Raw genomic sequence first — 27,500 nt, 5'->3', positions numbered from 1 at the left:
AGGAGGAAGAGGAGGAGGAGGAGGAAGCATATGAAGAGTATAAGGAGGAAGAAATAAGTTGACAGCAGGAAAAGAGGGAGGATAAGTAAGGAAACTTTAGTAAACGAGGGAAAATGTCACAAAAGGAGCAAGAAAAGAGAAAGTTAGTCTGTTTCTTGCTCTATTGTTTAATATTTATCCATTTATTTATTTATTTATTTATTTATTTATTTATGTGTGTGTGTGTGTGTGTGTGTGTGTGTGTGTGTGTATTGTTTTGTATCACTGACGTATTGTTCAAGTTTGTTTTTGATATGTTTTCATGGTGTAATGTTTGTATACTCTCTCTCTCTCTCTCTCTCTCTCTCTCTCTCTCTCTCTCTCTCTCTCTCTCTCTCTCTCTCTCTCTCTCTCTCTCTCTCTCTCTCTCTCTCTCTCTGTAAATCATTCTCGAACCCTCGTTCTCGCCTTCTCTCTCTCTTTCACTTAACTCTTTCTAACCCTTTTCCCTGTTCCCTTTCCTTCCTTCCTTCCTCGTTCTCTCCTTCTCACTCCTTCCATCTTCCCCCGCCATCCATTCACCTTCCCAACTATCTTAACCTTTCCTTCATCCCTTCCTTCCTTCCCTCCCTCCCTCCCTCCCTCCCTCCCTCCAGTATGACCTACACAACCTGTCTGCCGAGGCACATTCCTACACACATCTGATTTCCTCTTATGAATTCCGGTTTTCGATATCAATTCCAAGGTTTGAAATTCCAATCTTGACTTAAAGGATCTCAAGTTATTCCTGGCCTTTAGTTTATTGTGGCGCTGCTCCTTCCCTTCCCTCCTCTCCTTCCTCCTCCTTCCTTTCTTTCTTCATCCCTTCCTTACTTCCTTTCTTTGATTGGTCCGTCTAACTCTTTCATTCTTGCACCTTATTTCGTGTCTTTCTTCTGCTTTTTTTTCTTCTCTTTCTATCTCTCCTTTTTTCCTCTTCCTCTTCTTGCCTTCCTTCTTTCCTTGCTTCCTTCTATTCTTACGCCCTTCTCCTTCATCCTTATACCTTACTCTGTCTCCTTCTCTTCGTCTCTCTGTTTTCCTCCTTCTCTTTCTCCTCCTCTCTGCTTCTAGACCTGTTTTCTCTTCCTTCCTCCCTTCCTTTTTTCTTTCTTTTTTTCCTTTCCTGTATTCCCTTTTTACATTCCTACTCCTCTTCCATTGCTCCTCTTCCTTCTTCTTCTTCTTCTTCTTCTTCTTCTTCTTCTTCTTTTGGACCTTAATCTCCTCTTCCTCCTCCTCCTCCTCCTCCTCCTCCTCCTCCTCCTCGATTTTTTTTTTTTTTTTTTTGTCTTTCGCTCTGTCCAATTATTCTACATACCCTCCCCTCACGCTTCCTCTTGTCTCTCTCTTTCTCCCTCATCTTTTTCCTCCCTTTCTTCCATTCTTTCCTCACTTCTTTATACTTAAACTCCTCCTCAGATTTTTGCCTCTCTCCCTATTCTCTTCCTTTCTCTCTTCCTTTTCATTCACGCCCACACTCGCTCTTGTCTTCTCCACCTCCCTTTTTCTCTCCTCCCTTCTTTTTCTATTCTCTTCCCACAGTTACTCCTCTTCTCTCCCCTTTTCTCCCCTCTCCTTCTTCTTACCTCCCTCCTAAAACAGACCAGAGTCTCTAAATGACCTTCTCCCTCAATTTGCTGTTTTATTTAGTCTCCCCAGCTGAAAAATGTATTAAAATCGTTTTCTCTTACTGAATGCAGAGCTTTGTCGCCACTCCTCCTCCTCCTCTTCCTCCTCTTCCTGGTCCTCCTCTATCTCGTCTTATTATTTCTCTTCCTCCTTTTCTTCTTCCTTCCTTCTTTCCTTCCTTCCTTCCTTCCTTTCATCGATGTAACTCTTCTGATCTTTTTGTTATTCTTTTTCTCTCCAGCCTTTCATTTGCCCGTACTTTTCCTCCTCTTTTCTCCCCTCTTTCTTCTTTTCCTCCTCCTCCTCCTCCTCCTTCTTCTCCTTCTCTTCTCCTTCCTCCTTTTCGCCATTATAAAGGTACTTCCAGACATATTTTTCTTATCTCCTTTTCTCTTTCTCTGTGTTCTGTCTTTGATCTATCTTTCTCTCCTTTGCTTCCCTTTCCTTTACCTCTTCCTCCTCCTCCTCCTCCTCCTCCTCCTCCTCCTCGTCCTCCTACTTTTTCACCCAGCTCTCTTCCACACCAGCAGGTAAAATCTAAGGAATAGGCGAGGCTAGACTGACAGACGGGGTGTAATGCACAGGTGTTTTTACGTTACCGAGTATACGTACCTGAGAGAGAGAGAGAGAGAGAGAGAGAGAGAGAGAGAGAGAGAGAGAGAGAGAGAGAGAGAGAGAGAGAGAGAGAGAGATACCTTCCTAGCCTTGTATTTTTAGGAGAATCCATTTTCACCAGGTCGGAACACAAACGATGCAGTGTTTCATTCCCTTCCTCCTCCTCCTCCTCCTCCTCCTCCTCCTCCTCCTCCTCCTCCTCCTCCTCCTCCTCCTCCTCCTCCTCCTCCTCTCCCCGCCCAGCTAAGGACAAATATGCCGCTTTTTTTATCAAACACTACAATTCTCGTTCACTCGGTTGGGTGCCTGAGAGAGAGAGAGAGAGAGAGAGAGAGAGAGAGAGAGAGAGAGAGAGAGAGAGAGAGAGAGAGAGAGAGAGAGAGAAGAGAAGGGATGAAGGGTGAAGAGGAAGGTGAAGGAGGAAAAATGACTCTTAAGGTACTAGGACGCGTAAAGGTGTGTGTGTGTGTGTGTGTGTGTGTGTGTGTGTGTGTGTGTGTGTGTGTGTGTGTGTGTGTGTGTGTGCGTTGGTTCTTTTGTCTTTCTGGTGGTTATTTTGACTTTTTTTGTATTTCTCTCTATCTACTCCCTTCGTTTCTCTTCGCTGTTGTGTTTGTTTATTTTCTATTTTTTCGTTCTGTATTCTAAACTGAATGGATGTTGTTTTTTTTTTGTCTTTTTAAATCTTCGTGTTATTGTTCTTCCTTCTCAAGCCATTTCTTCTTTTTCCTCCTCGCCTCCTTCTTCTTCTTCTTCTTCTAAATTTTCACTCTATGTATTTTTAAGCAGCTCATTTTCATTTCCCCTTTTTCTTTTATTCTTCATCTTCTTCTTTACCCACTTCATATTCCTCCTCCTCCTCTTCCTCCTCCTCCTCCTTCTGCGCAGTGTCTCTGTGTCCCAGTATCTCTTCAACCTCTCACTCTCTCTATGATCCCCTCAGTCCCCTTCAGATCCCCCAATTTTCTTCCTGAAGCATAGAGAAATTCCCTCTCCCTCTCTCTCCCTCCCTCTCTCCCTCTCTCTTCCTCTCTCTCTTTCTTTTCCAACGTACACCTGGGCACCCTCTAATTTTCTCTTCCATCTTCCTTTCTATCTCATTCTCTAGTCGTCTTCCACCTCTTCCTCTTCCTCCTCTCCCCTCCTAAGACATCTTTCTATCCTCCTCTCCCATATGAACTTCCCCTCCCTCCCTCCACTAATCTCCCCAGCGAATGTGGGCCGCGGGAGAAGGATAAGGAGTAAGTCTCCCGGCACCACAAACTGCAATATCATGAGCAAAATTTTTTACAGTATTAAAACATGGACGAATTTTCCCTCCTTTCTTTTTTTTTTCACTCTACTTTTTTTTTTCGTGTGTGTGTGTGTGTGTGTGTGTGTGTGTGTGTGTGTGTGTGTGTGTGTGTGTGTGTGTGTGTGTGGAATAACGAGTTAGGATAATAGAAAAGTTTGTGGTCGGGAGAGAGAGAGAGAGAGAGAGAGAGAGAGAGAGAGAGAGAGAGAGAGAGAGAGAGAGAGAGAGAGAGAGAGAGAGAGTTGGGGGACGAGGAATATTGAAAGTAAGGAGGATGAGGAGCGCGAAGAAGAGGAGGAGGACGAAGAGGAGGAAGAGGATCACGAGGAGGTAGGAGGATGAATATAAAAATTAGTATAAGTACGAAAAGTGAACAGAAAAATGGCAGAAGGGAAAAGAGAAGGATAAATGTAAAAAAAAAAAAAAAAAACACTCCAATATCGTAACCTGGCGGAGGAGGAAGATGATGAGGAGGAAGAGGAGGAAGAGGAGGAGGAGGAGGATAAAGGAAGAGGTAAGGAGGGTTACGGTAGGAAGAAGATAATGACAATAAGTGTCTCACTCTAAAATATTAAGACTAAAATTCCCCCTCAGGTGATCAGTCCATAATTACTTGCGGGAGTTGTCTACCTGGGAGAGAGAGAGAGAGAGAGAGAGAGAGAGAGAGAGAGAGAGAGAGAGAGAGAGAGAGAGAGAGAGAGAGAGAGAGAGAGAGAGAGAGAATGTGATGTTGTTAGGGATAAGAGGTATCATGTTTACACACACACACACACACACACACACACACACACACACACACACACACACACACACGTCTATATGTTAGTGCAGGAAGGACATTAATCAGTGGAAAACAAAAGAGAGAGCAAAAAACGTAATTTAATCAGGTGCGCGTTTATAGTTAACAGTGAATATTAGTAATTACGTAAAAGTGTGCAGAGTAATTTCCATCTATTAGACTAACGACGCGAATTACCTGTTGTTAAAAATCTGGCAAATTTACAAGCGAACAGCGAAGAGTGAGAGAGAGAGGGAGGGAAGGGGGAGATGAGAACGAGGAGGAGGAGGAGGAGGAGGAGTAGGAGGAGGAAGAGGAGGAGGACGGGGGTTAAAAGAGGCACAGATTTTTAATTTGAGAGAGAGAGAGAGAGAGAGAGAGAGAGAGAGAGAGAGAGAGAGAGAGAGAGAGAGAGAGAGAGAGAGAGAGAGAGAGAGAGCATTGCTTAGTTCTTCCTCTACTATTACTACTACTACTGCTACTACTACTACTACTACTACTACTCCTACTACTACTACTACTACTACTACTACTCCTACTACTACTACTACTACTACTACTACTACTACTACTACTACTACTACTACTACTACTACTATTATCATAATTTTCATCATCATCCTTTCACAAAATTTTCTTCATAAAATCTTGCGGTGCCTTCACTAACTAAATTGACAAGAAAATATGAAAATCAATCATTATTATTTTCTATATTTTCCTTTGTCGTGATTTATCCTCCTTATTCTATATTACCTATTCTCCTTTTTTTTTTTTCTTTTTTGTCCTTTCTAGACCGTCTCTTCCCTTCCTTCCTTCCTCGTTTCCTTCCTTCCTCCATTTCTCCTCTTTCTTCCTTATTTTTTTCCCATCTCTCTTTCTCTCCATTTTTCTCCACGTGCAGCCTTTTATCCATCCTTTCTTCTCCATTTCCCCTCTTCCTCCTTCCCTTCCCTTCCCTTCCCTTCCTCCTTCTCTCCTTTCTTGTGAAGGACTTACATCGCCCATCAGTCACTCTCTGGTAATATTAAAATCGCCTTTCCTCCTCCTCCTCCTCCTCTTCCTCCTCCTCCTCCTCCTCCTCCTCCTCCTCCTCCTCCTCCTCCTCCTCCTCCTCCTCCTCCTCCTCCTCCTCCTCCTTTTCCACTTTGTATTTTTCATCACGTTGCATAATATATCTATTTACTTTATTTTATCACTTCCTTTTGGTTATTTTTTTTTAATCATTATCTTTATCATTAATTATTTCATGTATTTTCAATCGTGGGATAAGAAATTTTTTTTTTCCAACTTTCTGATTTATTACATTATTTTGACTCTCTCTCTCTCTCTCTCTCTCTCTCTCTCTCTCTCTCTCTCTCTCTCTCTCTCTCTCTCTCTCTCTCTCTCTCTCTCTCTCTCTCTCTCTCTCTCTCTCTCTTCCCTTCCCCTCATTGCTCACATTTATCATGGGATTCACCTAAGCTCAGTATTTTACTTTCATTGTTTAATTATTTTCTCTCTCTCTCTCTCTCTCTCTCTCTCTCTCTCTCTCTCTCTCTCTCTCTCTCTCTCTCTCTCTCTCTCTCTCTCTCTCTCTTACAGCTTCCCTCCTCCTCCTCCTCCTCCTCCTCCTCCTCCTCCTCCTCCTCCTCCTCCTCCTCCTCCTCCTCTCCCTCCAGTGAATATTTAATTTGATCCCTCCTCCACCTCCCTGCAATATTGACCAAATCCCTCCCATTTTTCCTCCAGACTCTTTTTTCCTCCCCTCCATGGAAACATTTGCATTCCTCTTTACCTACACAAGTTTCCCCTGTTTTCCTCCACCCTCCCTCCCTTCTCTCTCTCTCTCTCTCTCTCTCTCTCTCTCTCTCTCTCTCTCTCTCTCTCTCTCTCTCTCTCTCTCTCTCTCTCTCTCTCTTTAATGTTGCTTTTTTTCTCGTCTTATTTGTCTTTCTTTCCTTTTTTTTCTCCTATTTCTACTAACCATATTTACTTTTCTTATGCCGTTTCGTCTCTCTCTCTCTCTCTCTCTCTCTCTCTCTCTCTCTCTCTCTCTCTCTCTCTCTCTCTCTCTCTCTCTCTCTCTCTCTCTCTCTCTCTCTCTCTCCCCTATCAGATCGCATTTCGGGCCCTTAATTTAAAACTTCTAATTGGAAATACACAAACAAAGTCAGTTCCGAGGTTTTCTTTAAGGTTCACTTCTTTAAGTTTCTAATTATTGACCAAAGTCTTTTAAAATTCAAGACATTTTAAGTAACGCAACTTTAGCGGCCTCCTCTTCCTCCTTCTCCTGCTGCTGCTGCTTCTCCTCCTCCTCCTCCTCCTCCTTCTTCTTCTCTTTCTCTTTGCTACCTCCCTTCCTTTCTTCTTCCTTCCTTCCTTCCTTCCTTCCTATTTTTCTTTGCTTCGTTCCTTTCTTCCTATCTTTCTTTCTTCCTTCTTCTCTTTTTTCTTTTCTTTTTCCTTCCTTCCTTCCTTCCTTCCTTCCTTCCTTCCTTCCTTCCTTCCTAACTTACTTACTTCCTCCTTCACGTAATATTTTTCATGTTCTTTAGGAGTAATCTTCCTATCTCTCCTCCTCTTTCTTTTTCCTCCTTTTATTCTTTTGTTCTTTCCATCCCTCATCTTTCTCCTTCGTGTTTTCTCTACTCCTTCCTTTATTCCTCTTTATTATCGTCTCCTTTTTTTGTTCTCTATCTTTTTCCCTTTTTTTTTGTCTTCTTCCTTTTTCTCTAAGGTAAAACATTGTAGTTTCCCCCAACAGCCTCGTAAGGACCAGTAAATCTGCTGCTGTTCGTTCTTTCTTTATGTTTCTTTGTGTTCTTCCATCTCCCAATTCATCACCGTATTTCAGTTTCCCTACATTTCCATCTTCCTACTCCTATTTCCCTTCATCCTTGTTTTCCTTCTCTTCCTACTCCTCTTCCTCTTTCCTCTACTTTTCGTCTTCCTTCCTCCGCTTTCTACTTTTCCCTTTTTTCCTTCACTTTGTCCTCGTCATCTCTTTTTTTCCCTTCACTTTCTCTTTCTACTCCTATTTCTCCTTTCTCTTATATTCCCTCTCTTCTTAGTCCTTTTTCTCTTTCCTTCTTCTTTTCCTCTTCGTACTCGCTTTCCACTTTTCCAACTTTTCCTTCTTTTCCTTCTTTTCTTCGTCCTCATCTCCTGTTTCCCCTTCGCTGTATCTCTTCCTAATCATATTTCTTCTTTTTCTTATCTTTCTTCTTTCCTTCCCTCTTCCTCTTATTTCTCCGCTTTCTACTCGTGTTTTCCCCTCTTTTCCTGCTTCCCTTCATCCTCCTGCTCTCTTTTTCCCCCCTTCGCCGTGTGTCTCTTTCTTCCCCCGTCATCTCTCGGCGCGGGACTGCCAGGGGTCGGCGGCAGCTCTCCTTCAGCGGCAGGAGTTTAGATTTAAGCATAATGACACCGGATTAGTCATTTTTATTCAGAGGTAGTCATTTATAAATTCTGGCTTACATCCTCTCTCTCTCTCTCTCTCTCTCTCTCTCTCTCTCTCTCTCTCTCTCTCTCTCTCTCTCTCTCGCTCTCGCTCTCGCTCTTGCTCTCTCGACTGACTGTGTTTCTTTTGTTATTTTCCACTATATTGCTTTCATGCTTCCCTCCATCTACACGTATATATAAATTCTCTCTCTCTCTCTCTCTCTCTCTCTCTCTCTCTCTCTCTCTCTCTCTCTCTCTCTCTCTCTCTCTCTCTCTCTCTCTCTCTCTCTCTCTCTCTCTCTCTCTCTCCGTGTGTCTCTGTGATTGAAGGATTTATCATCATCCCATTAGTTACTCTCATATTTTCAATTTTCTCTCCCTTCCTCCTCTCCTTCTCTCTCACTCTCTCCCCCTCTCTCTCTCTTTCACTCTCTCCCTCTTGGTCTCTCTCTCTCCCTCTCCCTCCCCCTCGACCCTCGCTATTGTTCGGCCAACACAATTTCTTTCCATTTCTTTCACACTATTTTATATATACACATTTATATTCGTAGGGAAAGAACACACATACATGCGTACACACACACACACACACACACACACACACACACACACACACACACACACACACACACACACACACACACACACACACACACACACACACACACACACACACACGTTTGGTAGCTGGAGGATTGCTACTACTATTACGTGTGTGTGTGTGTGTGTGTGTGTGTTTCAAGAATCATGGCTGAATATTTTTCTTACCTTTGCACCCTTGCCAAGTCCGCCAACACAACACCACACCACACTACACTTCCCTACTACACCACACACACACACACACACACACACCTTTTCAACACCTTTAGTGGCGCGTCTACACCTCCCCTTCACCGCAGCATTGGCTTAATTTTCTCACACACTCTCAATAGCTTCAACTCCGCGTCTTTTTCCCCTCTTCTGCTCTCCCTCTCCCTCTCACACTCCCTCTCTCTCTCTCTCTCTCTCTCTCCCTCTCTCTCCCCCCGAGGGTAACGGATACAACCTTCCTGGTCTAATCTTTGCATGAACTTAACTCTGCTATTTAATTAAAACCGCCACATATGGTGTAGTCAGTGAGGGAGGGGGGAAGGGAGGGAAGAGGGAGAGGTTGGGATGGTTATAATAGAAAGGAAAGAAAGAAAGAGAAAGAGAGAAGGAGGAGAAGAACGAAATGGATAATGGAGAATGTTATAATAGTTTAGTGAGCTAGAAGGAAGTGTCATTGTTTGGTTAAGGATGATTAGATGGATAGACAGGTAAATAGATAGATAGATAGATAGATAGATAGATAAAGATATACATGTAGTAAACCAGAAACTTGGATAGACTAATAGATAGACAGGCACGGAGATAAAAGTCACTGCTTAGAGATAGTTAGATAAATAGATAGATAGATGGATAGATGGATAGACATACAGATAGATAGCAAGGGAGATATACGGATACATGAATATATTGATAGATAGATAAATAGATAGATAGATAGATAGATAGATAGGCTGCAAGAGAGAAAGAGAAAGAGAGCGAGAGATAAGCTGACAGGAAGATAGACAGCAAATAAATCGTTGGAATTAAAGTTTTTAAAAGGTTTAATATACAAATATGAGATTAGAGACACAGAGTCGGACACGTGAAAATAAATAAACGAGAGAGAAACAGAGAGAAACACACACACACACACACACACACACACACACACACACACACACACACACTGAAATAGATAAATAAACTGACACCCAAATAAAAATATTTTGTAACACTGAAAGAGAGAGAGAGAGAGAGAGAGAGAGAGAGAGAGAGAGAGAGAGAGAGAGAGAGAGAGAGAGAGAGAGAGAGAGATTTCCTTTCCCGCCATTTGACAGTTGAGCGCGTGAAACAAAGGGCGATTTAAAGCTAATCTTGTGTTGTGAGAATTTCTCAAACCAGAGAGAGAGAGAGAGAGAGAGAGAGAGAGAGAGAGAGAGAGAGAGAGAGAGAGAGAGAGAGAGAGAGAGAGAGAGAAATGATAGGTGATTAGATATGCAACTGTGGTGAGTAATGGAATCGAAGGGAGGAGGAGGAGGAGGAGGAGGAGGAGGAGGAGGAGGAGGAGGAGGAGGAGGAGGAGGAGGAGGAGGAAGAGAGGGAGGAGGAGGAGACGACTCATGAGGAGGAAAATAGGGAGGAAGGGAGGATGTATTTGAGGGGAAGTCCGGCAGTGTCATGGGGGAGGAACGGAGGAGAAGGGAGAGGGGAGAGGAGGGAGGGGGGAGTGAGGGGGGAAATACAGTGTTGTGGCCAGATAGATGATTAGGGTGAGGGAGGGTGAAGGGTGAAAGGGAGGGAGTAAGGGAAGCAAAGTGAGAGGGGAAGAGTAAGTGAAGGACGGTTTGAGGGGAAGAGTGAGAGAGAGAGAGAGAGAGAGAGAGAGAGAGAGAGAGAGAGAGAGAGAGAGAGAGAGAGAGAGAGAGAGAGAGAGAGAGAAATCACATACACAAAAATTAAACTTCCTTTCTAAACTGACTCTCTCTCTCTCTCTCTCTCTCTCTCTCTCTCTCTCTCTCTCTCTCTCTCTCTCTCTCTCTCTCTCTCTCTCTCTGCTACAAGCCCTCCATTCTTCCTAGCCGTCTTTCCTACCACTCCTTCCCCCTTTCCACCCCCCAGCCCTGCCACCCTCCCCCCCAGCCCTTCCACCCGTCCACCTCTGTTCCATTTCCCGCCAGAGACAGAAGGGAATCCACTGTGCGACGTCTGTTGGAAAGGTGGTGGAGAAAGGAGAGAGAAGTGTGTGCCAACCCTCCCTTTCTTCCTTTCCCCCTCCTGATCTTCCACCACCACCACCATCTCCTCCTCCTCCTCCTCCTCCTCCTCCTCCTCCTCCTCCTCCTCCTCTCCTCCATACAGCCTCCCCCACCCCCAGTTTTCCGCCACATGTCACTTTTCCCATAAAAACGAGGACAGGAAACAGTATTTGAGACAGGTAAAGATTTTTTCCCCCACAGGCCGCTCAGATGCACCCCCTTCCTCTCTCTCTCTCTCTCTCTCTCTCTCTCTCTCTCTCTCTCTCTCTCTCTCTCTCTCTCTCTCTCTCTCTCTCTCTCTCTCTCTCTCTCTCTCTCTCTCTCTCTCTCTCTCTCTCTCTCTCTCTCTCTCTCGCCTTCCTCTTCTCCATTCTCCCCTCTTTCCTCCATCTCTCTCTCTCTCTCTCTCTCTCTCTCTCTCTCTCTCTCTCTCTCTCTCTCTCTCTCTCTCTCTCTCTCTCTCTCTCTCTCTCTCTCTCTCTCTCTCTCTCTCTCTCACAAAGCTGGTCACCTCACAGCAAAACCTGAATGGTCTCTCTCTCTCTCTCTCGTGTGTGTGTGTGTGTGTGTGTGTGTGTGTGTGTGTGTGTGTGATATTTTCCCATTATGATTTTTTCTTTCCCTGAGTTGTTTCCTGAAAATGGGATTACAGGCGGGAGGGAAAATGTTGGGGATGAGGCCCTTTGGTGACGGGGATGTGCCGGTGCGGAGGGCAGTTTGGCACCGGGAGGACAATATGGCACGATGGAGGACTGAGTGGCGCGCCGTGCAGGACTATTCGGCAAGGCTGCGTGGGGTGATTTGGTTCCGAGGGATGAAAATCTGGCACTGCTCAAGACCACTTTGCCACTCCCGGGGACACTTTCGCGCATTACGGTTGAATTTGATGCAGTGAAGGACAATTGAACACACATAATGATGATTTGGCGCAGTGTGCAGCGGCTTGGCACCCACGATGAAAACTTGGCGCCGCCGCTGCTGTGTGGAATATTGGCACGCTTAGGGTGTGGAACTATGTGTGTGTGTGTGTGTGTGTTTGTGTGTGTGTGTGTCCCATAATTGTGATTTCAAAGTATTTAGTTGACTTAATCCCATCTTTTATATAACGCCCTTTTTTTTTTCTTTTTCTGTATCAACGTAAGTTTTTCACTGGCATCTTACCAGTAATTGAGTCTACACTGACTGCACTGAGTGACTACATGCAGTGCACTCTTCATCGACCTCTTCATAATCGCAGGACACTTTATAATCAGCCAGTTAAAGGTTACAGCACTGTTTCCAATGGTCAGTGTTTCTGCTTCCCTGTCGCCTCTCTGCTGTAGTTTTATAGTTCAGGAACACAACCAAAGAATGAAAACAAATTATCAGAAAAATTAAACATAGAAGTCAGCTCATTTGTTAGTATATAAAACCAAGTAGATAAGAGTACCAGTATATAAAACCAAGTAGACACGAGTACCAGTCCGTTTTCTTTCTTGTTCTTCAGCAGAGGTGAAAAAAATATTAACATAACCCATAAATATCTTTCATCTGAATAGAACTTCAAAATTACTACTAGGACCAAGGAGTGCCACGTGTAGGCCTGATGGCTTCTTACAGCAGCTTCCCTTAGTATGTTCTTGCGTTCGAATCTTCACAATTCCTCCAACACTTCCCAGTAAAGGCGTCACCAGTGTTCCCTTTAGCTTTGGTGGGCACGCTACGTATGCAGTGTCACGTGAGTGGTGGTCACGTGGTGGTATGGAGCGAAGAGTTTAACTGGGCAATTTTCCTAATTTCCTCCAACAGTTTCAGTTATATACAAGTAAAGAAACTGATGAATATATAAGTTTCTGCAATAACTGTGACTTCTCCACGGGTTTTCTGTCAGCAGGTGAATCTTAAGGTGTTGAAAAGGATGCGAAAAATTAGTTAACGTTTTGTTCAACCCAAGAGTGTGCTGAATTGTATAAAAAGTGTGCATTCTGGAGTTGGGGCGACCATAGGCTTGAGTGAGGAGGAGGAAGAGGAGGAGGAGGAAGGAGATGAGAATGGAGGCGAGAGAAGGGGAGGAAGGGAGGCAGTGTGATAAATATTAGGAAACCCTCGCGTGGTACAAATGATGTGTCAAGTTTTTCCCCCTTTTTTCCCCTCTCTCGCTCTCTCTCTCTCTCTTACCTTGTGCGTGTGTGTGTGTGTGTGTGTGTGTGTGTGTGTGTGGTAAAGTATGTAAACACCTCCCGATAACCGCCTGCGTGCTTATTACGTCCATCCGTAAGACACCTTGCATCTTCCGGAGTAAACAGCCATTGCTTGTCTCGAATCTTTTCCTTATGTTATTAGAAAAAAAAAAGAAAAGAAAAAATCCCTGAAACACACACACACACACACACACACACACACACACACACACACACACACACACACACACACACACACACACACACACACACACACACACACACACACACACACACATAAAACTAAAATAAAAAGAAAATACATAACTTTTTCTCGTTCTTTCTTTTCCCATTTATATTTCTCTCTCTCTCTCTCTCTCTCTCTCTCTCTCTCTCTCTCTCTCTCTCTCTCTCTCTCTCTCTCTCTCTCTCTCTCTCTCTCTCTCTCTCTCTCTCTCTCTCTCTCTCTCTCTCTCTCTCTCTCTCTCTCTACCCTACCCTGTACATACATCCCACGTTCCCTCGCCACCCACCATCCTCATTCTCCTCTTCCTCCCTCTGTTCTCCATGTCTGTCTGCCTCCCTTTCCTTTCCTCTATTTCTCTCTCTCTCCCTCTGTCCCTCGTCCCCTCCCTCTCCCCTGCCCGGCGTGTTGACATTGCCAGTGTAGGGAAGAGCCCCCACCGTCTATAAATACCGACTGATTGCAGATAATATAAGGCAATATGACGCAATTTAGTCCCGAAAATATGTGCGTGTGGGAAAATAAATGTGTGGAGGCAAGGGTGGCCAGGGAGGGAGAGGAGGAGGAGGAAGAGGAGGGATGCTGCTGGTCGCTAAGGAAGACAGTTTGGTCAGCGGAGGAGGAGGAGGAGGAGGAGGAGGAGGAGGAGGAGGAGGAGGAGGATGGACAAAAGGAGGGAATGCTAGGTAGATCTCAGTATAACCAGAGAGAGAGAGAGAGAGAGAGAGAGAGAGAGAGAGAGAGAGAGAGAGAGAGAGGGAAAAAGGAGGATGTGAAGAGGGAGAGAAGTGTAAAGAAAGGAAAAATACGGAGATTATGAAAGAAAAGTAAAAAGAAGGTTGAGAAGAGAGTAACATTGAGCCCGACTTAGCGAAAACCAGGCAAAAAAAAAAAAAAAGAAAAAAAAACAGATAATTACAAAAAAGGAAAGGAAAAGGAAGGTAAAGAAAGTCACGAAGATGGAATAGTAAGGAAACCGAAGCGGAAAAAAATGAAATGAAGAAATTAGAGCAGAAAATGAAAAAAAAATAGTTAGAAATCACGAAAATCAGGATAAAGAAAACAGTAAAATGAGAGAATAAAGAAAAGAAAAAAAGAAATTAAGGCAGGAAAAGGACGAAGAAATGTAACAATTAGACGAAAAAAGGTTAAAAGTGCAAAAAAATAAATGAGACAGCAAGTGGAAAGAGAGAGAGAGAGAGAGAGAGAGAGAGAGAGAGAGAGAGAGAGAGAGAGAGAGAGAGAGAGAGAGAGAGAGAGAGAGAGAGGAAACGGTCAGCTAGGGAGGGACGGATGGTCGGAGGGACGGCGAGAGAGAGAGAGAGAGAGAGAGAGAGAGAGAGAGAGAGAGAGAGAGAGAGAGAGAGAGAGAGAGAGAGAGAGAGAGAGAGAGAGAGAGAGAGAGAGAGAGGTGGAGGGGCAGAGAGGGGGACCGCAACTCCCTTTGTTTACATGGTCAGCTGATCGTGTGATAAATCAAATGAGCTCTGCGCCGCCTCGCCCCGCTGGAGGCTGCGCAGCGCCCCCAGCCGATCGCTTTTTTGTTATCAATATTTTATTACGCTCTGGATTGAGGTGATAAAATATGGAGATTAATATATATGTTTTTTGTTATTATTGTGAAATCGGGTCTGGCGGGAATGGAAGAGGAAGAGGAAGAGTAGGCAGAGGAAGAGGAGGATAGCGGTGGTGGTGGTGGTGGTGGTGGGAGGGTGGAAAATGTTAGTTCGAGAGGAATTTTTATTTCTTTATTGTCAATATTTCGTCATTTTACGAGGCATCAGGAGCATATTTATGTCGCTGGAAATGGAGAGTAACGAATGTCCTACTTATTGGTGCTCTTTTGTTTTATTTATTCCCCTTCCTCCCCCCCCCCCAAACCTCTCTTTTTATCCCTCTCTTTCAATAGCACGGCGAATGAAGCAGTTTATTCTTCAATATATTTACGCGCTGGATTTGATTTTTCCCCACTTTTTCTTTTTTTTATTATTATTTTTGACCACTGGGAGAGAGGAAGCGAGAGGGAGGCCGTGGGGAGGAAGAGGGAGAGGAAGGATGGTGCCTCCCTTTTTTTAATACAGGGAGGATGTAACAGATTTGGCGCAACATAAAGTGAAACAAAAATATATATGGAAAGTTGTAGCGCATGCATTAGGAAAAGAGGATGTTCACAGATAAACTGACGGGAGAGAGAGAGAGAGAGAGAGAGAGAGAGAGAGAGAGAGAGAGAGAGAGAGAGAGAGAGAGATACAAGCAGAAACTGAAAAATAAAACGATAAATCAACTGGAAAAAAAAGGATTAAATAAACGAAGAAAACGAAAGCTAGAAAATAAAAGGGGAGAAATAGAGAAATAAAGGAATGGACTCAGAAGTGAAGAAACAAACAAAACAAAACAAAAACAAAACAAAAAAATAACAACAACAACGAACAACTGCGCGGGGTTCGAACACGTGACCTGTTACGCAAGAACCGTCCCACACCCCAACACCAGTACACAGATCCATCACACCCTGCCCCACACCCCTCCCTTCACCCTCAACCCTGTACATCCCCCTACCCGAACCTTCAAAGCAGACAGCCAACCAACCCCCGGGACTCGTTCATTGATTCAGAACCCTGCCGTGATTGGCCCGGAGGCAGATGAGGGGAGCCAATGAGCGGCCGAGCAGGTGGTGACGTATACCCAACTGTCATTTTGCACGCCAGAACCCCACCAATCCGTACACACCTGAGAGGCCGGAATGTTTATGAGCCACTTTATGGACGTCATAATGTAAGTGTTATTATTGGTTAGCTGGGAGGCCGCTGTCACCTGCCCGTCCCCTTCTCTCCCTCTCTCCTATACCTTCTGTCTCTATCCCTTCAGGCAATCACTTCAGTACTGTCTCTCTCTCTCTCTCTCTCTCTCTCTCTCTGGTCGTGATAAGCAAGGGGTGTCTGTATTGCTGGTAACAGGAGTGTGGGGAAGCCGTGCAGGGTGAGGGCCTGGTGATCGTAGGTGTGGGGAGGGTAGGGGAGTGTTTGGGTCACGAATAGGGAGTGGTGGGGAGTAGGAGGGAGTGAAAGGAAGAGGTAAAGTATTTGAAGTATTTTGTATGCATGTAACTGAATGGGTAAGGCGAGTCAGAGAGAGAGAGAGAGAGAGAGAGAGAGAGAGAGAGAGAGAGAGAGAGAGAGAGAGAGAGAGAGAGAGAAAGGGTTGGGGTCATGTAGGGAGAGAGGTTCCCTAGGGGTGTAAAATACTGTCCCCCGCACCTGCTTTCTCTCTCTCTCTCTCTCTCTCTCTCTCTCTCTCTCTCTCTCTCTCTCTCTCTCTCTCTCTCTCTCTCTCTTTCTCTCTCTCTCTGTTCATATTTGCACATCTTCCTTTTTCTACTTTGTCTTCGTTCCCTGTTTGACTTTTTCTTTTTTCCTCCTCCTCCTCCTCCTCCTCCTCTTCCTCCTCCTACGTTCTTCCTCCCTTTTCTGCAAAGCTTCGTTTTTCATTGGCTCTTTCAACCTCTCCTCAAGTTCCTTAATTCCTGTTTTTTTCTTCTACCTTCCGTTTATTTCCTGTCTTACTTCCCGCAGAACTTTCCTCCTCCTCCTCCTCCTCCTCCTCCTCCTCCTCCTCCTCCTCCTCGTACTTATTCCTCTCCTTTCATTCACCTTCCTTTCTTACTTCATACTTGTATCCTCTCTCTCTCTCTCTCTCTCTCTCTCTCTCTCTCTCTCTCTCTCTCTCTCTCTCTCTCGTTCTCGTTCTCGTTCTTGTTCCCTTCATTTCCCCTTCTTTTTCCCCTCCCACCGCCTCCCTTTACTGCTCTCCCTCCTCTCCTCTCCCCTGCTCTCCCCTCCCACGTCTGTTGAGACTAAATATTTATAGTAAAACTTGTGTTGATTGCGGGCGGCCAACGAGGTCTGGGTGCAGATTGCTTTTAAGTTTTGCAATCTGGATTAATTAAAAAGCTTATTTTATCGAAACCAACGCCGCCTGATCTCTCTCTCTCTCTCTCTCTCTCTCTCTCTCTCTCTCTCTCTCTCTCTCTCTCTCTCTCTCTCTCTCTCTCTCTCTCTCTCTCTCTCTCTCTCTCTCTCTCTCTCTCTTTAAAAGGTCAAAGGTTTAGTTAGGTTCCTGTTATGGATGCTGGATAGTATGTGTTTGTGTGTCTGTGTGTGTGTGTGTGTGTGTGTGTGTGTGTGTGTGTGTGTGTGTCAGGTAGCAAGTACAGCTAATCTCGCTTTAGCATTTAGTCTTAGATAATTGGATGAGTCGTGGGAATTGAGAGGAATGGACTGACTCACTGACTGACTGACTGACTGACTGACTGACTGACTGACTGACTGACTGACTGTGACTGACTGTGGCTGACTGATTTACTGACTCGTGGGAAAGTTTGAGATAAGGTCCCGATAAGAAGGTCGTGGTGGTGGTGGTGGTGGTGTGTGTGTGTGTGTGTGTGTGTGTGTGTGTGTGTGTGTGTGTGTGTGTGTGTGTGTGTGTGTGTGTGTGTGTGTGTAGGTTGAAACGGTGTGATGGTTGTTGTTGTGTGTCTGTTTTATAAGAGCATTATATAAGGAGGAGGGAATGAAACGCGCACACACACACACACACACACACACACACACACACACACACACACACACACACACACACACACACACACACACACACACACACACACACACACCGTTACTGTTTAGTGTCTTCCAGCTTTTCCCGTTCAGCATATCCTCCTCCTCCTCCTCCTCCTCCTCCTCCTATCTCTCATACTCTTTCCTCTACTCATACTGTAACATTCTCTCTCTCTCTCTCTCTCTCTCTCTCTCTCTCTCTCTCTCTCTCTCTCTCTCTCTCTCTCTCTCTCTCTCTCTCTCTCTCTCTCTCTCTCTCTCCACTTCCACGAGATTTCCCTAAACTCTTAAAAAGCTCCCTAGATCTCGGGAAATACCCTGCAGTTTTCCCTTTCCTGAGTCCTTTTCCCCACTCTATGACACCTCAGATTCCTCGGCTAGGGAAGGAAAGACGAGGAGAGAAAGCAGTAGGAGATATTGAGAGAGAGAGAGAGAGAGAGAGAGAGAGAGAGAGAGAGAGAGAGAGAGAGAGAGAGAGAGAGAGAGAGAGAGAGAGAGAGAGAGAGAGAGAGGGAATTAGTGAGCAGAACGAAGGGAAAAATAAAGTATAATCGAGACAGAAAGGGAAGAAATAAAGGTAAAAAGAAAAGGGAGAGAAATGATAAGAGAAAACATGGAATAAGTAGAAAGAGCGATAAAGAAAGAGAAGGAGCAAGAGGAGGAGGAGGAGGAGGAGGAGGAGGAGGAGGAGGAGGAGGAGGAGAAAAGGAACCGATGATTATATTCAATAAGGAAGAAGGGGAAGACAAACCCATGGAAATATAAGAGAGAGAGAGAGAGAGAGAGAGAGAGAGAGAGAGAGAGAGAGAGAGAGAGAGAGAGAGAGAGAGAGAGAGAGAGAGAGGATGGTTGATAACAAGAATGAAAAGAAATAGAATCTTATAACAAAATGAGTTGAAAATGAAAATGAATCTGATGAAGGGAGGATAAGGAGAAGGAAGAAGAAGAAGAAGAAGAAAAAAAAAAGAAAAAGAAGAAGAAAAAAAGTTCACCAATTACCATCCTCCCATTACATCTTCTCTACACCCCCTTAACACACCCTCCACTCCTCCTCCTCCTCCTCCTCCTCCTCTTCCTCCTCCTCTCTTCTCTCCTCCCCTTCATTGGCCTCTGCTCTTTTCGAATCAATAAGCGAGAGAAGCTGCTAGTGGTGGTGGTGGTGGTGGTAGTGGTGGAGGTGGTGGACCGGATCGCAGGTAGAACGCACAGCTAGTGGACCGTAACCGAACTGAACCGTAACTGAAGTGGAGCGTAACAGGTAAACCGGAATTAAAGAGAAGTGTTATTGAGGTAAATTAGATTAGTGCAGGTGATCCTTACACAGGTGACACAGGTGAAGGGGAAGGGAAGGTGGACTCTCTCTCTCTCTCTCTCTCTCTCTCTCTCTCTCTCTCTCTCTCTCTCTCTCTCTCTCTCTCTCTCTCTCTCTCTCTCTCTCTCTATGTATACGTAAGAGTGTGCGGAAAAGAAACACTGACCTGAAAAGATTTGAAAAAAAAAGAAGAGAAAAGAAAATAGGAAGGAGTTAGATAAAAAAAGATGGTAAAAAAAAAGTAGAAGTGGATTGTAGGAATATAAAAAAAAAAAAAAAATGTAGGAATATATGAAAGAAAACATGCGTAGAGGAAAGGTCAGCAAACATCAATAAACGAGTCGCAAAAGACGAAGGAATAAAAGTCGTGAAAAAAAAGGGAAAAAAACCGAGAGAGAGAGAGAGAGAGAGAGAGGACAAGAACAATGTACGATAATAAAAAAAAAGAAGGACACTGAAAAATAAAACGGTGAGGAAAAGTGATTCAGAAAACGATATAAAGGAAACGAGTAAATATGGAGAGAAAGAAAAAAAGAAAAAAAATAATACAACACAAGACAAAAGAAACAATAAATAAATAAAAAAAAATGGAAAAAAATAGATGCAAAGATGGGGGATGAAAGTATAATAAGAAAGAAAACGAAAACCCATAAATAAAAGAAAACGTGATAATAAAGAAAAACAAGGAAAGTAAAAAGAATATGAAGTAAAGGAAAATAGAAAGCTTCAAGAGAAAACCACAAATAAATAAAAGTATTAAACAAAATACCGAAAAAAATGGCAAACAAAGAATAAGAAATGAGATTAGAGAAAACGAAAAATAGAAAATGTGGGTAAAAATTGAAAGGAAAAAAGAGATAAATAACTCAAGGATGCAGAGGAGGAGGTTAGAGAGTCACACACACACACACACACACACACACACACACACACACACACACACACACACACACACACACACACACAGAGAGAGAGAGAGAGAGAGAGAGAGAGAGAGAGAGAGAGAGAGAGAGAGAGAGAGAGAGAGAGAGAGAGAGAGAAAATTATTGACCGTAAATATGCAAATAACCATAGCCCACTAATAATGATAGTAGTAGTAGTAATGATAATAATAATAATAATAATAATAATAATAATAATAATAATAATAATAACAATAACACCAACAATAATCTCCTTTTTTTTTAATCTCATCGCAGCTTAACAGTTCCTGATCAGCGACTTAGAAGTAAAACAAAAAAAAAAAAAAATGAAGGAAAAGAAAAAAGACATCTAAACATTTAATTATTTTTGGGGCAAACGGAAAAGGGGAAAGAAACACGCGCACACGGAACTGGGAAACAGACATTAGGGAAGACCGATGCCAAGGTTTCCTCCCACCACAACTTTACCTAAATTAACCTAACCTAACCTAACCGAAGCCAAGACCTCTCGCCACCACAACCCGCTACCTCTCTCGCACCACAACCTAACCTCACCGAACTAACCCTCCACAACCCACTCCCTCTCTCCCACCACAACCTACTCACTGTCTCTCTCCTACCAGAGCCAGGGCCGCGTCTTGCCGCACTCCGCCACCCGAGCCGCAGCAGTGAGGGGCCCATGGGTCACCTCTGATCACTCCCCGGGGTCAGGTCAGGTCACATTCCCATCCCTGTCATCTTCTTGAGCATTAATTATCGTGTAAGGGAACCCTGGAGGAGGAGGAGGAGGAGATGACGAAGATGAAAATCATGTAAAATAGAATTAAAGAAAGTATATAACTGGATAGAGAGAGAGAGAGAGAGAGAGAGAGAGAGAGAGAGAGAGAGAGAGAGAGAGAGAGAGAGAGAGAGAGAGTCGGGCCATTTTCTCTTCCCTCTGTGGCCGGGACGGAGAGGGGAGAGGACGGAAGGGAGAGGACCAGTCAGGGATTTTCAAACAATTACCCAATTTCAAACTGAATTTAAGGTCTAAATATCTAGTAATTGGGAGATCAGTGGGCAGGGAAGAGACGCAGGCGGTCGGGGAGGGAGGGAGGGAAGTTGTGGGAGAGTTTGGGAGAGGGAGGGAGTAAGGGAGGGAGAAGTGAAGGGGAGGGAAAAAGGAAGAGAGGAGTGGAGGGTAAGAGGCCTGAGGGAGACGCACACAGGTGTAATTGGTTGGATGTTCCCAATTTCCATGATTCGTAATATTATTTTCCATCTTTTTTTCCCTCTCTCTCTTTTAATTCCTTTCCAAAATTGTAAAAAAAAAAAAAAAAAACCCCACAAACTTAATTCTAAAATCTCTCCTATTTAAGATTTTGTTTTCCTGTATTTTTTTTTGCCCCCTTACTGGTTATTCATTTTACATTTTTTTTTATATATATATATTTTATCATCATTTTTTGTCACTGGAGTTTTTACGGAGCCGTGCCAAAAATTTCCCTTTCACATTTCATTTCCCAGACCCACCCATGCCTCTCTCCCTTCTCCCCTTCCCCTCCTCTCCCATCCCCTCCCAACTCACTCCCATTGCCCCACCTTGCCACCTTCTTTCCTCTCCCTGCACTCTCTTTCTCCCTCTCCCTCTCCCTCTCTCTCTGCATCTCAGCCACCTTCAGTCCTCCGCTCCCTGTTTGTTCAGTCGGTTTCCTTTCATTGGCATTTCACTTTCCTGCCTTCCTTTACACCCACCCACGCACGCACGCACATCTACACACACACGACTCTCTCTCTCTCTCTCTCTCTCTCTCTCTCTCTCTCTCTCTCTCTCTCTCTCTCTCTCTCTCTCTCTCTCTCTCTCTCTCTCTCTCTCTCTCTCTCTCTCTCTCTCTCTCTCTCTCTCTCTCTCTCTCTCTCTAACACTATAACAAAATTTTAATAGCGAAGTAATCACACGCCTTCATATGACCTCTATCACGTCTCCCACGCCACTCCCACGCTACCCCAACCCGCCCCTCGCCGCCCCGCCCCACGCCCAGCAGCGCCCCACGCCGCCCACTCACCCATGCTCTCCGCGGCTTCCACGGACTGAGACTTTCCACTGTTAGTCTCCACGCACCACTTCCCTCCCTCATGACTCTTCTCCTCCCTCCTCGGGGGAAAAGAGCAACGGGTAGAAGAGTAGGGGAGAGATTTAGGAAGAAGGGTGGGAGAGGAGGAGGGTGGGAGAGGCATTGCTGTGAAGAAAAGAGTGATGAAACGTATCAGAATAAGAGTTTTTAGTGGGCTTTGAAAAAAAAAAAAAAGGAAATACAGTGTGTAAAAATGTGTAGATATATGAGGAAGAAAAGGAGGAGGTGGAGGTGGTGGTGGTGGTGGAGGTGGTGGTGGTGGTGGTGGAGGCGGTGGTGATGGTGGTGAAGGAAAGCGAAGAGAACTGATAACGAAACTGAACACAAAGGATGAACAGAATATATGAGAAAGATGTGGAGGAGATGGAGGTAGAATGCGGATGTGGAGGAATAAAGAAAGGAGAACACTGAATAACAAGAACATCATCTCACATCAGTAGTAGTAGTAGTAGTAGTAGTAGTAGTAGTAGTAGTAGTAGTAGTAGTAGTAGTAGTAGTAGCAGCAGCAGTAGATGTTGTTCCTGTCGTTCTTATGTGAAAAAAGGTAATAGGTGTTGTCATGGCAGGAGGAGGAGGAGGAGGAGGAGGAAGAGGAGGAGGAGGAGGAGGAGGAAAAAGGGAAGAAAATGAAGGCGGACTAGCGTGGCAGGCAGTACTTGGGCGACAGGTAAAAGTAAATTTTGATCGAATTTGAAAATTTATGTAAATGAAAGGAACGAGAGAGAGAGAGAGAGAGAGAGAGAGAGAGAGAGAGAGAGAGAGAGAGAGAGAGAGAGAGAGAGAGAGAGAGAGAGAGACTTAACCTTTCCCTCTCTTTCCTTTTCTTCGTCTCACGGATTCAGTCGTTCTTTTTCTCTCCTTTCCTTTCTCAAACACTTTCCTTATTGCTTTCCTCCTTATTCCTCCTTGACGTCACTAAACTCTCTCTCTCTCTCTCTCTCTCTCTCTCTCTCTCTCTCTCTCTCTCTCTCTCTCTCTCTCTCTCTCTCTCTCTCTCTCTCTCTTACCCCGCCGCCGTAAGCACCACCCCTTCATTTGCCCGCACACCGCCCATCGCCCATCAAATTAACTCACCTGCGGCGGCTCACCTACACCTGAGCTCCCCTAATACTCCAGGTGCCTCGTGCGGGTCACAAGGGGGTCCTGAGCTCACCTGCCCCCCCACCTCGTTACTCCCCCGCCCCCCTCCCTTGGGTATCTCCGCCCCCTTCCTGCTCTCGTTAGGTTAGCCCCGAGGTACACGGATAATTATTTCTCTCTCTCTCTCTCTCTCTCTCTCTCTCTCTCTCTCTCTCTCTCTCTCTCTCTCTCTCTCTCTCTCTCTCTCTCTCTCTCTCTCTCTCTCTCGTTCTCATCCATTATTCACAAAGTTGATAACGAACAAGCCAGTTCCTGTGCGGTATTGATCTCTCTCTCTCTCTCTCTCTCTCTCTCTCTCTCTCTCTCTCTCTCTCTCTCTCTCTCTCTCTCTCTCTCTCTCGGTTTTACATCCTCCTCTTCCTGCTCTTACTTTCCTTTCATTTCTACCGATTTCCTCTCTTTCTTTCTTTCTCCTCCCTGCTTTTCTTATATTTCTTTTCCTTCTCCAGTGTTGCTTCTTACTCATTTTCTTTCTTTTTGTCATTTCCTTCATTCCTTTTGTCCTTAAACTCCTGCCTGTTTTTCTTCATCATTTCCACTTTCTTCCAGTTCTTCTACTCTCCTACTTGTCCTCCTCCTATTTCTCCTTCTTTTTCTCTAGATTCTTTTCCTTCTCTTCTCATTTTTTTCTTTTGGTTCTCCTTTCGCCTCCCTTTCTGTCTTGTTTCTTGTTATTTGTTAATTGTGCGCTATTTTCGCCTGTTCTCATTATCTTTTTGTTCCTTTATATTCCCTTCATCGTCTTTTTCACTATCCTTATTCCTCTTTATTCTGCTTCTCAGTATCTCCTTAATTTCTTCTCTTTTTTACTTGCTAGCTTTTCTTTTCTTTTTTTCTTTCATTATTTTTCATCGTTTTTTTTTTTTTGCTTTTATTCTTGTATTTCCATCTATTTCCCCTTTATTCTTTTTACCACTAATTAACTGCATTCCCTCTTATGAGCAACCATCTTTATTATTTTTCCCCCCTTTCTCATTATTCTCTCGCTCTTCTTTCTTTATTTCTTCGTAACTTTTATTATTCCCCTTCTTCCTGTTTTCTTTTCATTCTCATATTCGTGTTTTTTTTATAATTGTTTTTTTTTAATTTTCCATGTTTTTTCCTCTTATTTTCTTTATTTTCCTCTTCGTTTCTTTTATTGCTTCTAAGGTCACAGTTCACGGAAATCACAATCTCTCTCTCTCTCTCTCTCTCTCTCTCTCTCTCTCTCTCTCTCTCTCTCTCTCTCTCTCTCTCTCTCTCTCTCTCTCTCTCTCTCTCTCTCTCTCTCTCTCTCTCTCTCTCTCTGCCCACAAAGTTTATTCAACAAGTGGAAACGACTTTCAATTTTCCTATGGTTTGATTATATTTTTTCCCACTTTCATATTCTGTGTGTGTGTGTGTGTGTGTGTGTGTGTGTGTGTGTGTGTGTGTGTGTGTGTGTGTGTGTGTGTGTGTGTGTGTGTTACTCTCTTGTGTATTTGCTTTATTTCTCGCTTTATTGTTTCTGCCTTTGTGCTCGTGTGTATGTGTGGGTGTATCAGTCTCTCTCTCTCTCTCTCTCTCTCTCTCTCTCTCTCTCTCTCTCTCTCTCTCTCTCTCTCTCTCTCTCTCTCTCTCTCTCTCTCTCTCTCTCTCTCTCTCTCTCTCTCATTTAATTACTTCACATGTGTAAATTCCCCTTGCATTAATTTCTACATTCCATTACCTTTTTTTTTTTACCCCCAACCCCCTTCCCTCCCCACCTCCCCCCTCCCCCAACCCCCTCACCCGTGCCTGTTGTAGTGTCATGGCGGCGGCAATGGTGGGGGAGAGGGGGGGAATGTGATGGCTTGGCGTCCGTCATGGCAGAATGGTGCAATGAGGCGTAGTGCTCTTTAGTAAATACACACACGCGCACGTACTCACGCACACACACACACACACACACACGCACACACGCACACGCACACACGCAAACAGGTGCGAGATGGCCGCGTTTCCATGGAAGCCGTAGTGATCGCGCGGCCAGATAAAGATTTGTAATTAAACTAAGAGCGAAAATAGTTTAGTGTGTTGTATTGCGATATTGCTTAAGTCAGAATAGTTTAGATCCCCCCTCCACTCTCTCTCTCTCTCTCTCTCTCTCTCTCTCTCTCTCTCTCTCTCTCTCTCTCTCTCTCTCTCTCTCTCTCTCTCTCTCTCTCTCTGCCACCAGCCCCGTCCTGAGTCTCCTTTTCCTCCTCCTCCTCCTCCTCCTCCTCCTCCTCCTCCTCCTCCTTCTCCTTCACGTCCTCTTCCCTTCCCTCCCCCTCTCTCTCTGTCTTTCTCTCTCCCTCTCTCTCCATCCTCCTCCTCCTCCTCCCTTCCTCCCCGCTCACTGATTATTGCATTCCTCCATTACCTCCACTTTCCTCCTCCTTTTCCTCTTCCTTCCTCTTCCTCCTCCTTCTCCTCCTCCCCCTTCTCCCCCTCCTCCTTTTCGTCCTTGTCTTCATTCTTGTCCTCTACGTCTTCCTTCACTACTGTTTTCTCCTCCTCTTCCTCCTCCTCCTCTTCCTCCTCCTCCTCCTCCTCCTCCTCCTCCTCCTCCTCCTCCTCTTAATTATGTGACGATGCCTTTCTACGTATGTTTTCTTTATCTATGTTTTTTTTAATCTTCAGTTACAATGCTTGATTCTTTTTTTTTTTTGTCCCTCAAGTAAATTAAACTACACAGCGCCTCCATCTCTCTCTCTCTCTCTCTCTCTCTCTCTCTCTCTCTCTCTCTCTCTCTCTCTCTCTCTCTCTCTCTCTCTCTCTCTCTCTCTCTCTCTCTCTCTCTCTCTCTCTCTCTCTCTTCCTCTTCCCTCCACCATCACCACCACCAGATAGACAGACAGACAAACAGTCAGACAGACAGCCAAGAGCCATCTCACTCGTGTTTTCTCTCTCTCTCTCTCTCTCTCTCTCTCTCTCTCTCTCTCTCTCTCTCTCTCTCTCTCTCTCTCTCTCTCTCTCTCTCTCTCTCTCTCTCTCTCTCTCTCTCTCTCTCTCGGCTAGTTCCCTCTAATCCTTCCTTTAGCAGTTAATTGGTGAGGCGTTTCCACAAAATTTCCCTTTTGCTGACTGCGGAGAGGAAAAAATGCGCCACTCCAACGTCCGGTGGTATTTAGTTGCTCCCTGAAATGAGAGAGAGAGAGAGAGAGAGAGAGAGAGAGAGAGAGAGAGAGAGAGAGAGAGAGAGAGAGAGAGAGACGTGGGAGTGTCCAAATTTTAGGCCTTACTGATGTGGATGAATTGGTGTCCTCTCTGTGTTAGTTAATTTGCTTACTTTATAGTGTGTGTGTGTGTGTGTGTGTGTGTGTGTGTGTGTGTGTGTGTGTGTGTGTGTGTGTGTAGTGTTAGTGTATGAGATCAAACATTTTTTTCCTTTATTTTTAACCTCATGTTTTATTTATGTATATGTTAGACTCATTTACCATGTGTGTGTGTGTGTGTGTGTGTGTGTGTGTGTGTGTGTGTGTGTGTGTGTGTGTGTGTGTGTGTGTGTGTGTGTGCGTGCGTGCGTGCGAGCGTTTTTCCTCTTTACGCACATCATTCATAATTTCACATCACCCAATACGAGTTTTTTCCATTTAAATATTTATGTAAAAACTTGCATTCGTAATATTCTTCTCCTTTTCTTCATATTTCCTTTCATATCTTTCTGTGTATGAATATAAATACCTCAAAGTCTCTCTCTCTCTCTCTCTCTCTCTCTCTCTCTCTCTCTCTCTCTCTCTCTCTCTCTCTCTCTCTCTCTCTCTCTCTCTCTCTCTCTCTCTCTCTCTCTCTCTCTCTCTCTCTCTCTCTCTCTCCCCGCATACCAGAGGGAGATATTGCGCCTGGCCCACCTGAAGGTCTAGTCTGAGTAAGTGAGGGACGAGAGAGAGAGAGAGAGAGAGAGAGAGAGAGAGAGAGAGAGAGAGAGAGAGAGAGAGAGAGAGAGAGAGAGAGAGAGACCTGACTACTAGCATCACCTAGTTATTTCCTGACACCAGTAGCGTTAGACAGAAACTCACTAGTGTTTTAAAAAAGGAAATATATTCAAGGGAAGGAGAGGAATAAATAAAAAAAAGGAAGGGGGAAAAAAGTAGTCGGCAGAAGAGAAAGGAAAAAAGGAAGGGGAAGATGGACAAGAATGCTGGATGAGAGCCGCGGAGGTATGGAGACGCCTTTAGAGGAGGAGGAGGAGGAGGAGGAGGAGGAGGAGGAGGAGGAGGAGGAGAGACAGAGAGGTCGGGAAGGAAAGGAGGTCTGAAGGGAGGGAGTTTAGGATTAGAAATTTGTAGAAACAGAGAGGAAAAGAGGAAGGAGGAAGCATAGGGGAGGAAAATAAATAGTAAGCAAAGGGTTAAGTAAAGAAGGAGATGAGGAGAGAAGTGAGGGAAGAGAAGTATAGGAAGAAAGAAAAGTTAAGAGATAGCA

At 44.5% G+C, this 27,500-nt stretch overlaps 1 long non-coding RNA gene across 1 annotated transcript in view; it reads right to left on the bottom strand.

Annotated features, from left to right (window-relative positions):
- The window catches only part of LOC135101245 (uncharacterized), a 112,271-nt gene that overhangs the window by 71,008 nt on the left and 13,763 nt on the right, over positions 1–27,500 (bottom strand). The window lies entirely within an intron of this gene.

The sequence above is a fragment of the Scylla paramamosain genome, chromosome 6 (assembly GCF_035594125.1).
Source record: "Scylla paramamosain isolate STU-SP2022 chromosome 6, ASM3559412v1, whole genome shotgun sequence".
Classification (NCBI taxonomy): domain Eukaryota; kingdom Metazoa; phylum Arthropoda; class Malacostraca; order Decapoda; family Portunidae; genus Scylla; species Scylla paramamosain.
This window is presented reverse-complemented; position numbering and strand designations above follow the sequence as displayed.